At 39.2% G+C, this 11,569-nt stretch overlaps 2 non-coding genes across 2 annotated transcripts; one reads left to right on the top strand and one right to left on the bottom strand.

Annotated features, from left to right (window-relative positions):
- Positions 1-2,360: 2,360 nt before the first annotated feature.
- LOC112711579 (small nucleolar RNA R71) lies at positions 2,361-2,468 on the top strand. The gene has a single exon (XR_003157537.1). It is a non-coding gene; the product is annotated as a small nucleolar RNA R71 (small nucleolar RNA).
- A 3,390-nt stretch (positions 2,469-5,858) lies between these two features.
- Positions 5,859-5,962, bottom strand: LOC112711334 (small nucleolar RNA R71). Its single transcript, XR_003157437.1, has one exon. It is a non-coding gene; the product is annotated as a small nucleolar RNA R71 (small nucleolar RNA).
- Between the last annotated feature and the right edge of the window lie 5,607 nt (positions 5,963-11,569).

Genomic DNA, 11,569 nt, shown 5'->3' with positions numbered 1-11,569 from the left:
ATGAAGGAGTGAAGATGGGTTTATATAGGGGTGAAGAGAGGGGTAGGGTTCGGTCATGTGAGGGTGGGTTGGAAGGGAAAGTGGTTTGAATTTGAATGGTGAGGTAGGTGAGGTTTTATGAAGGATGGATGTGAGTGGTGAGGAGAATAGTAGGATTTGATAGGTGAGGGGTTTTTGGGGAAGAGGTGTTGAGGTGATTGGTGAATGGGTGAAGAAGAGAGAGAGTGGTGGGGTAGGTGGGGATCCTATCGGGTCCACAGATTCTGAGGTGTCAAGGAAAATTCATCCCTGCACCAAGTGGCGAGCAAAATTGCTCTTTATGCCAATTCTGGCGTTAAACGCCGGGCAGGTGCCCATTTCTGGCATTTAACGCTGGCTTCTTGCCCTTTCCTGGCGTTTATCGCCAATCTGGTGCCCCTTTTTGGCGTTAAACGCCCATTTGCTGCCCTTACTGGCGTTTAAACACCAGCAAGGTTTTCCTCCAGGGTGTGCTGTTTTTCTTTCTGTTTTTCATTCTGTTTTTGCTTTTTCAATTGATTTTGTGACTTCCCATGATCATCAACCTACAGAAAACATAAAATAACAAAGGAAAATAGATAAATATAACATTGGGTTGCCTCCCAACAAGCGCTTCTTTAATGTCAGTAGCTTGACAGTGGGCTCTCATCGAGCCTCACAGATACTCAGAGCAATGTTGGAACCTTCCAACACCAAACTTAGAGTTTGAATGTGGGGGTTCAACACCAAACTTAGAAGTTGGTTGTGGCCTCCCAACACCAAACTTAGAGTTTGACTGTAGGGGCTCTGTTTGACTCTGTTTTGAGAGAAGCTCTTCATGCTTCCTCTCCATAGTGACAGAGGGATATCCTTGAGCCTTAAACACAAGGGATTCTTCATTCACTTGAATGATCAATTCTCCTCTGTCAACATCAATCACAGCCTTTGCTGTGGCTAGGAAGGGTCTGCCAAGGATGATGGATTCATCCATGCACTTCCCAGTCTCTAGGACTATGAAATCAGCAGGGATGTAATGGTCTTCAACTTTTACCAGAACATCCTCTACAAGTCCATAAGCTTGTTTTCTTGAATTGTCTGCCATCTCTAGTGAGATTCTTGCAGCTTGTACCTCAAAGATCCCTAGCTTCTCCATTACAGGAGAGGCATGAGGTTTATGCTTGACCCTAGGTCACACAGAGCCTTCTTGAAGGTCATGGTGCCTATTGTACAAGGTATTGAGAACTTCCCAGGGTCCTGTCTCTTTTGAGGTAGTTTCTGCCTAGACAAGTCGGCCAGTTCTTTGGTGAGCAAAGGGGGTTCATCCTCCCAAGTCTCATTACCAAATAACTTGTCATTTAGCTTCATGATTGCTCCAAGGTACTTAGCAACTTGCTCTTCAGTGACATCTTCATCCTCTTCAGAGGAAGAATACTCATCAGAGCTCATGAATGGTAGAAGTAAATCAAATGGAATCTTTATGGTCTGAGTGTGAGCCTCAGATTCCCATGGTTCCTTATTAGGGAACTCATTGGAGGTCAGTGGACATCCATTGAGGCCTTCCTCAGTGGCGCTCACTGCCTCTTTCTCCTCTCCAAGTTCGGCCATGTTGATGGCCTTACACTCTCCTTTTGGATTCTCTTCTGTCTTGCTTGGAAGAGTACTAGGAGGGAGTTCAATAACTTTCTTACTCAGCTGACCCACTTGTTCCTCCAAGTTTCTAATGGAGGACCTTGTTTCAGTCATGAAACTTTGAGTGGTTTTGATTAGATCAGAGACCATGGTTGCTAAGTCAGAGTGGCTCTGCTTAGAATCCTCTGTCTGTTGCTGAGAAGATGATGGAAAAGGCTTGCCATTGCTAAACCTATTTCTTCCACCATTATTGTTGTTGAAACCTTGTTGAGGTCTCTGTTGATCCTTCCATGAGAGATTTGGATGATTTCTCCATGAAGGATTATAGGTGTTTCCATAGGGTTCTCCCATGTAATTCACCTCTTCCATTGAAGGGTTCTCAGGATCATAAGCTTCTTCTTCAGATGAAGCATCCTTAGTACTACCTGATGCAGCTTGCATTCTAGACAGACTTTGAGAAATCATATTGACTTGCTGAGTCAATATTTTGTTCTGAGCCAATATAGCATTCAGAGTATCAATCTCAAGAACTCCTTTCTTCTGATTCATCCCATTATTCACAGGATTCCTTTCAGAAGTGTACATGAATTGGTTATTTCCAACCATTTCAATGAGTTCTTGAGCTTCTGCAGGCATCTTCTTCAGATGAAGAGATCCTCCAGCAGAGCTATCCAATGACATCTTGGACAGTTCAGACAGACCATCATAGAAGATACATGTGATGCTCATTCAGAAAGCATGTCAGAAGGACACTTTCTGATCAATTGTTTGTATCTTTCCCAAGCTTCATAGAGGGATTCACCTTCCTTCTGTCTGAAGGTTTGGACTTCCACTCTAAGCTTACTCAATTTTTGAGGTGGGAAGAACTTTGCCAAGAAGGCATTGACTAGCTTTTCCCAAGAGTTCAGGCTTTCTTTAGGTTGTGAGTCCAACCATATCCTAGCTCTGTCTCTTACAGCAAAAGGGAATAGCATAAGTCTGTAGACCTCAGGGTCAACCCCATTAGTCTTGACAGTGTCACAGATTTGCAAGAACTCAGCTAAAAACTGATGAGGATCTTCCAATGGATGTCCATGGAACTTGCAATTCTGTTGCATTAGAGAAACTAATTGAGGCTTAAGCTCAAAGTTATTTGCTCCAATGGCAGGGATAGAGATGCTTCTCCCATAGAAGTCGGGAGTAGGAGCAGTAAAGTCACCCAGCACCTTCCTTGCATTGTTGGCATTGTTGTTGTTTTCAGCTGCCATGTCTTCTTCTTTGAAGAATTCTGTTAGGTCCTCTACAGAGAGTTGTGCTTTAGCTTCTCTTAGCTTTCGCTTCAAGGTCCTTTCAGGTTCAGGGTCAGCCTCAACAAGAATGCTTTTGTCTTTGCTCCTGCTCATATGAAAGAGAAGAAAGCAAGAAAATATGGAATCCTCTATGTCACAGTATAGAGATTCCTTAAGGTGTCAAAGGAAAAAGAAAAATGGAAGGAAGAGGTAGAAGAATTCGAACTTAGAAAGATAGAGTTTGAATTGTACATGTTAGTCCATAAATAGAGGGATGTGAGAAGAGGGGAAGAAATTTTCGAAAATAAATTTAAAAATATTTTAAAAACATTTTGAAAAATTGAAGAATGATTTTCGAAATTAAAGTTGAAAAAAAAGAAATAAAGTGGTTTTTGAAAAAGATTTTAAAATTAGAAATAAAAAAGATTTGATTTGAAAACTATTTTGAAAAAGATGTGATTAAGAAGATATGATTGAAAAGATATAGTTTTAAAAAGATATGATTGAGAAGATATGATTTGGAAAAACAATTTAAAAAGATTTGATTTTTTAAAATCAATGACTTGGCTAACAAGAAAAGATATGATTCAAACATTAAACCTTTCTCAACAGAAAAGGCAACATACTTGAAATGTTGAATCAAATCATTAATTGTTAGCAAGTATTTTTGAAAATGGAAAGAAATTGATTTTGAAAATATATGATTGAAAAGATATGATTTGAAAAAGATTTGATTTTGAAAAATTTTGAAAACTTGAAAAAAAAAATTTGAATTGGAAACAAAATCTTCCCTCTTGTGCCATCCTGGCGTTAAACGCCCAAAATGGTATACATTCTGGCGTTTAACGCCCAAAACGCTACCCTTTTGGGGTTAAATGCCCAGCCAGGCACCCTGGCTGGCGTTTAAACGCCAGTATTCCTTCCTCACTGGGCGTTTTGAATGCCCAACTTTTTCTGTGTAATTCCTCTGCTGTATGTTTTGAATCTTCAATTCTCTGCATTATTGACTTGAAAAGACACAAATTAAAATTTTTTTTTGGTTTTTTAATGATGAGGAAAAATCAAAATGCAACTAAACTCAAATAAACAATGCATGCAAGACACCAAACTTAGAAGTTTGTATACTACTGACACTAAAAAATTGAGAATGCATATGAGAAACAACAAAACACACAAAACAAGAGAATTTAAAGATCAGAGCAATGAAATCATCAAGAACAACTTGAAGATCAATGAAGACACATGATAAATGCAAGAAGAACAGAAACATGCAATTGACACCAAACTTAAAATGAGACACTAGACTCAAACAAGAAATATTTTTGGTTTTTATGATTTTGTAATTTTTTTGTTTTTTTTTTTCGAAAATTATATGGAGAAGAAAATAAAGAAATTCAAAATTTTTAATAAGAATTCCAGGAATCATGCAATGTTAGTCTAAAGCTTTAGTCTAAAGGAATTAGATATGGCAAGCCAAGCTTCAGCAGGACATTGCATTCAAGAGCTAAATTGATGAAGATCAATCAGCTTTGGTGATGATAAGAACATCACCTTGAAACATTAGAATTCATTCTTAAAAATTCTGAAAAATACCTAATTTAAGCAACAAGATGAACCGTCAGTTGTCCAAACTCAAATAATCCCCGGCAACGGCGCCAAAAACTTGGTGCACGAAATTGTGATAATCAATGGCGCCATCAAAATGGTACGCACAATTGTAATCTCAACTCTTTATCACAACTTCGCACAACTAACCAGCAAGTGCACTGGGTCGTCCAAGTAATAAACCTTACGCGAGTAAGGGTCGATCCCACGGAGATTGTTGGTATGAAGCAAGCTATGGTCATCTTGTAAATCTCAGTCAGGCGGACTCAAATGGTTATGGAGGATAACATAAAACGTAAAATAAGGATAGAGATACTTATGTAATTCATTGGTGAGAATTTCAGATAAGCGTATGGAGATGCGTTGGTATGGAGCATGTTTTTCTGTGTTTTTCAAATTTGATTTTCAAATCTTTTTCTACTAACTAATTAACTTTTTGTTTGTTTTTTATCTTTTTCAAAACCACCTAACAACTTTTCTCTCTCTAATTTTTGAAAATACCTCCCTCTTTTTCAAAAATTCTTTCTTTAATTAATTAATTATTTTAAATTTTAATTTTAATTTTATTTCTTATCTTTTTTTTTCGAAAATCATTTAACTCCTTTTTAAAATTTATTTTTGAAAATTTCTCCCTCTCTCATATTATTCTATTTATTCATTCATTTACTAACACTTCTCTTCATCTCAAATCACTGCCCTTATCCTCACCCTTGTATTTGGATTCTCCTTTCTTTATCCCCTTTCTTCTTCTACTAATAATAAGGAACCTCTTTACTGTGACATAGAGGATCCCTCTTCTTTTTCTGTTCTCTTCTCTTTCATATGAGCAGGAACAAGGAAAAATGCATTCTTGTTGAAGCTGATCCAGAACCTGAAAGGGCTCTGAAGAGGAAACTAAGAGAAGCTAAATTACAACAATCCAGAGACAACCTTGCTGAAATTTTCGAACAAGAAAAGGAGATGGTAGCCGAATCCAACAACAATAATGCAAGAAGGATGCTTGGTGATTATACTACACCTACTTCCAAGTTTGATGGAAGAAGCATCTCAATTCCTGTCATTGGAGCAAACAATTTTGAGCTGAAACCTCAACTAGTTGCTCTAATGCAACAGAACTGCAAGTTTCATGGACTTCTATCAGAAGATCCCTACCAGTTTTTAACTGAGTTCTTGTAGATCTGTGAGACTGTTAAGACTAATGGAGTAGATCCTGAAGTTTACAGGCTCATACTTTTCCCTTTTGCTGTAAGAGACAGAGCTAGAACATAGTTGGACTCTCAACCTAAAGATAGCCTGGACTCCTGGGATAAGCTGGTCACGGCCTTCTTGGCTAAGTTCTTTCCTCTTCAAAAGCTGAGCAAGCTTAGAGTGGATGTTCAGACCTTCAAACAAAAAGATGGTGAATCCCTCTATGAAGCTTGGGAAAGATACAAATAGATGACCAAAAGATGTCCTTCTGACATGTTTTCAGAATGGACCATGATAGATATATTCTATTATGGTCTATTTGAGTTCTCTAAGATGTCATTGGACTATTCTGCAGGTGGATCCATTCACATAAAAAAAAACGCCTGCAGAAGCTCAAGAACTTATTGACATGGTTGCAAATAACCAGTTCATGTACACTTCTGAGAGGAATTCCGTGAATAATGGGACGCCTCAAAGGAAGGGAGTTCTTGAAATTGATGCTCTGAATGCCATTTTGGCTTAGAACAAAATGTTGACTCAGCAAGTCAACATGATTTCTCAAAGTCTGAATAGATGGCAAAATGCATCCAACAGTACTAAAGAAGCATCTTCTGAAGAAGAAGCTTATGATCCTGAGAACCCTGCAATAGCAGAAGTAAATTATATGGGTGAACCTTATGGAAACACCTATAATTCATCATGGAGAAATCAACCAAATTTCTCATGGAAGGATCAACAAAAGCCTCAACAAGGCTTTAATAATGGTGGAAGAAATAGGCTCAACAATATCAAGCCTTATCTATCATCTTCTCAGCAAAAAACAGAGAATTATGAACAGAGTACCTCTAACTTAGCAAATTTAGTCTCTGATCTGTCTAAGGCCACTTTAAGTTTCATGAGTGAAATAAGGTCCTCCATCAGAAATCTGGAGGCACAAGTGCGCCAGCTGAGTAAGAAAATCACTGAAACTCCTCCTAGTACTCTCCCAAGCAATACTGAAGAAAATCCAAAAAAAGAGTGCAAGGCCATTGATATAATCAATATGGCCGAACCTAGAGAGGAAGGAGAGGACGTGAATCCCAATGAGGAAGACCTTATGGGACGTCTCTCAAGCAAGAAGGAGTTCCCTATTGAGGACTTAAAGGAATCTGAGGCTCATATAGAGACCATAGAGATCCCATTAAACCTCCTTCTGCCATTCATGAGCTTTGAAGACTATTCTTCCTCTGAAGAGGATGAAGATGTAACTGGAGAGCAAGTTGCTCAATATCTAGGAGCCATCATGAAGCTGAATGCCAAGTTGTTTGGTAATGAAACTTGGAAAGGTGAACCTCCCTTGCTCATTAGTGAACTAGATACATGGGTTCAGTAAACTTTACCTCAAAAGAGATAAGATCCTGGCAAAATTCTTAATACCCTGTACCATAGGCACCATGACCTTTGACAAGGCTCTGTGTGACCTAGGGTCAGGCATAACTCTTATGTCACTCTCTGTAATGGAAAAACTGGGGATCATTGAGGTACAGCCTGCCATATTCTCATTACAAATGGCAGACAAGTCAGTAAGACAAGCTTATGGATTGGGAGAGGACGTGTTGGTAAAGGTTAAAGGCCTTTACATCCCTGTTGATTTCATAATCTTAGACACTAGGAAGGAGGAGGATGAATGTATCATCCTTGGAAGACCTTTCCTAGCCACAGCTGGAGCTGTGATAGATGTTAACAGAGGAGAATTAGTCCTTCAATTGAATGGGGACTACCTTGTGTTTAAGGCTCAAGGATCTTCTTCTTCAACAATAGAGAGGAAGCATGAAAAGCTTCTCTCAATACAGAGTCAAATAAAGCCCCCACAATCAAACTCTAAGTTTGGTATTGAATCCCCACATCCAAACTCTAAGTTTGGTGTTGGGAGTCTACAACATTGACCTGATCATCTGTGAGGCTCCATGAGAGCCCACTGTCAAGCTATTGACATTAAAGAAGCGCTTATTGGGAGGCAACCCAATTTTTATTTATCTAATTTTATTTTATTTTCATTGTTCTTTTATGTTTTATTAGGTTCATGATCATGTGGAGTCACAAAAAAATATTAAAATTAAAAACAGAATCAAAAATAGCAGAAGAAAAATCACACCCTGGAGGAAGGACTTACTGGCGTTAAAACGCCAGTAAGGAGCATCTGGCTGGCGTTCAACGCCAGAACAGAGCATGGATCTGGCATTGAATACCAGAAACAAGTAGCATCCTGGCGTTTAAACGCCAGGAATATACCCTGAGGAGAGCTGGCGCTGAACGCCAGAAACAAGCATGGAACTGGCGTTCAACGCCAGAAACATGCTGCAGTTGGGCGTTGAACGCCCAGAACATGCATCACATCGGCATTTAAATGCCAGAATTGCATGCAAAGGCATTTTACATGCCTAATTGGTGCAGGGATGTAAATCCTTGACACCTCAGGATCTGTGGACCCCACAAGATCATCTCAGGATCTGTGGACCCCACAGGATCCCCACCTACTATATTCTCCCCTCTTCTCAACATTCATCCTCTCTTTCCAATAAACACTCTTCCCCAAAACCCTTCACCAATCACCTCAATCTCTCTTCCCAATTACCCCCTTCACCACTCACATCCATCCACTCTTTCCCATAAACCCCACCTACCTTCAAAATTCAAAATTTCCTTCCCACCCAAACCCACCCTAAATAGCGGAACCTACTCCCTCTCCCCTCACTATATAAACCCCTCTATTCTCCTTAATTTTCACACAACACAAATCCCTCTCCTATATCTTGGCCGAATATACCTTTCTCCACTCTCCTCCATATTTTCTCTTCTTCTTTTCTTTTCTTTCTTCTCTTGCTCGAGGGCGAGCAATATTCTAAGTTTGGTGTGGTAAAAGCATAAGCTTTTTGTTTTTCCATTACCATTGATGGCACCTAAAGCCGGAGAAACCTCTAGAAAAGGGAAAGGGAAGACAAAAGCTTCCACCTCCGAGTTATGGGAGATGGAGAGATTCATCTCCAAAGCCCATCAAGACCACTTCTATGATGTTGTGGCTAAGAAGAAGGCAATCCCTGAGGTCCCTTTCAAGCTCAAGAAAAATGAGTTTCCGGAGATCCGACATGAGATTCAAAGAAGAAGTTGGGAAGTTCTGACCAACCCCATTCAACAAGTCAGAATCTTGATGGTTCAAGAGTTCTATGCCAATGCATGGATCACTAGGAACCATGATCAAAGTATGAACCCGAATCCAAAGAACTATCTTACAATGGTTCGGGGGAAATACTTAGATTTTAGTCCGAAAAATGTGAGGTTGGCATTCAACTTTCCCATGATGCAAGGAGATGCACACCCCTACACAAGAAGGGTCAACTTTGATCAAAGGTTGGACCAAGTCTTTAGGGACATATGTGTTGAAGGAGCCCAATGGAAAAGAGACTCCAAAGGTAAGCCAGTTCAATTAAGAAGACTGGACTTCAAGCCTGTGGCTAGAGGATGGTTGGAGTTCATCCAACGCTCCATCATCCCCACTAGCAACCGATCTGAAGTTACTGTGGATCGGGCCATCATGATTCATAGCATCATGAATGAAGAGGAAGTAGAAGTTCATGAAGTCATTTCCTTTGAATTCTACAAAATAGCCGAAAAGCCCTCTACCTTGGCAAGGCTAGCTTTTCCTCATCTTATTTGCCATCTATGTTACTCAGCTGGAGTCATTATAGAAGGAGACATCCCCATTGAGGAGGACAAGCCCATCACTAAGAAAAGGATGGAGCAAACAAGAGAGCCCACTCATGGAACCCAAGAGATGCATGAGGAAGCTCATCACCAAGAAATCCCGGAGATGCCTCAAGGGATGCACTTTCCTCCCAACAACTATTGGGAACAACTCAACACTTCTCTTGAAGATTTGAGTTACAATATGGATCAATTAAGGGTGGAACATTAAGAGCACTCCATCATTCTCCATGAAATTAGAGAAGATCAAAGAGCAATGAGGGAGGAGCAACAAAGGCAAGGAAGAGACATAGAAGAACTCAAGGATATCATTGGTTCTTCAAGAAGAAAGCGCCACCATCACTAAGGTGGATTCACTCCTTATTCTTATTTTTCTGTTTTTTCGGTTTTTATGCTTATTATGTCATCTATATTTGTGTCTCTGTTACATGATCATTAGTATTTAGTAACTATGTCTTAAGGCTATAAATAATTCCATGAATCCTTCACCTCTCTTAAATGAAAAATGTTTCTAATTCAAAAGAACAAGAAGTACATGAATTTCAAAATTATCCTTGAATTTAGTTTAATTATATTGATGTGGTGACAATACTTTTTGTCTTCTGAATGAATGCTTGAACAGTGCATAATTTTGATCTTGTTGTTTATGAATGTTAAAATTGTTGGCTCTTGAAAGAATGATGAACAAAGAGAAATATTATTGATAATCTGAAAAATCATGAAATTGATTCTTGAAGCAAGAAAAAGCAGTGAAAAAGCAAAAGCTTGCGAAAAAAATATATAGAAAGAAAAAAAAAAGCAAGCAGAAAAAGCCAATAGCCCTTAAAACCAAAAGGCAAGGGTAAAAAGGATCCAAGGCTTTGAGCATCAATGGATAGGAGGGCCCAAGGAAATAAATACAGGCCTAAGCGGCTAAATCAAGCTGTCCCTAACTATGTGCTTGTGGCATGCAGGTCCATGTGAAAAGCTTGAGACTGAGTGGTTAAAGTCATGATCCAAAGCAAAAAGAGTGTGCTTAAGAGCTCTGGACACCTCTAACTGGGGACTTTAGCAAAGCTAAGTCACAATCTGAAAAGGTTCACCCAGTCATGTGTCTGTGGCATTTATGTATCTGGTGGTAATACTGGAAAACAAAGTGCTTAGGACCACGGCCAAGACTCATAAAAGTAGTTGTGTTTAAGAATCAACAAACTTAACTAGGAGAATTAATAACACTATCTGAAATTCTAAGTTCCTATAGATGCCAATCATTCTAAACTTCAAAGGAGAAAGTGAGATGCCAAAACTGTTCAGAAGCAAAAAGCTACAAGTTCCGCTCATCTAATTAGAATTAATATTCATTGATATTTTGGGATTTATAGTATATTCTCTTCTTTTTATCCTAATTTATTTCCAGTTGCTTGGGGACAAGCAATAATTTAAGTTTGGTGTTGTGATGAGCGGATAATTTATACGCTTTTTGGCATTGTTTTTAGGTAGTTTTTAGTAAGATCTAGCTACTTTTAGGGATGTTTTCATTAGTTTTTATGCTAAATTCATATTTCTGGACTTTACTATGAGTTTGTGTATTTTTCTGTGATTTCAGGTAATTTCTGGCTGAAATTGAGGGACCTGAGCAAAACTCTGATAAAAGGCTGACAGAGGATTGTTGATGCTGTTGGATTCTGACCTCCCTGCATTCGAAATGGCTTTTCTGGAGCTACAGAAATCCAAATGGCGTGCTCTCAACGGCGTTCGAAAGTAGACATCCAGAACTTTCCAACAATATATAATAGTCCATACTTTATTCAAGATTAGATGACGTAAACTGGCACTCAACGCCAGTTTCATGCTGCATTCTGGAGTCAAACGCCAGAAACACGTCACGAACCAGAGTTGAACGCCAAAAACACGTTACAACTTGGTGTTCAACTCCAAAAGAAGCCTCTGCACGTGTAAAGCTCAAGCTCAGTCCAAGCACACACCAAGTGGGCCCCGGAAGTGGATTTCTGCATCAATTACTTACTTCTGTAAACCCTAGTAGCTAGTCTAGTATAAATAGGACTTTTTACTATTGTATTCAGTGTCTTTTGATTGTTAGCTCTTTTGACCGGTCTTTGATTGTATTTTTTGATCTTTTGATCACATTTGGGGGCTAGCCA

Source organism: Arachis hypogaea, chromosome 1 (assembly GCF_003086295.3).
Source record: "Arachis hypogaea cultivar Tifrunner chromosome 1, arahy.Tifrunner.gnm2.J5K5, whole genome shotgun sequence".
NCBI classification, from domain to species: domain Eukaryota; kingdom Viridiplantae; phylum Streptophyta; class Magnoliopsida; order Fabales; family Fabaceae; genus Arachis; species Arachis hypogaea.
This window is presented reverse-complemented; position numbering and strand designations above follow the sequence as displayed.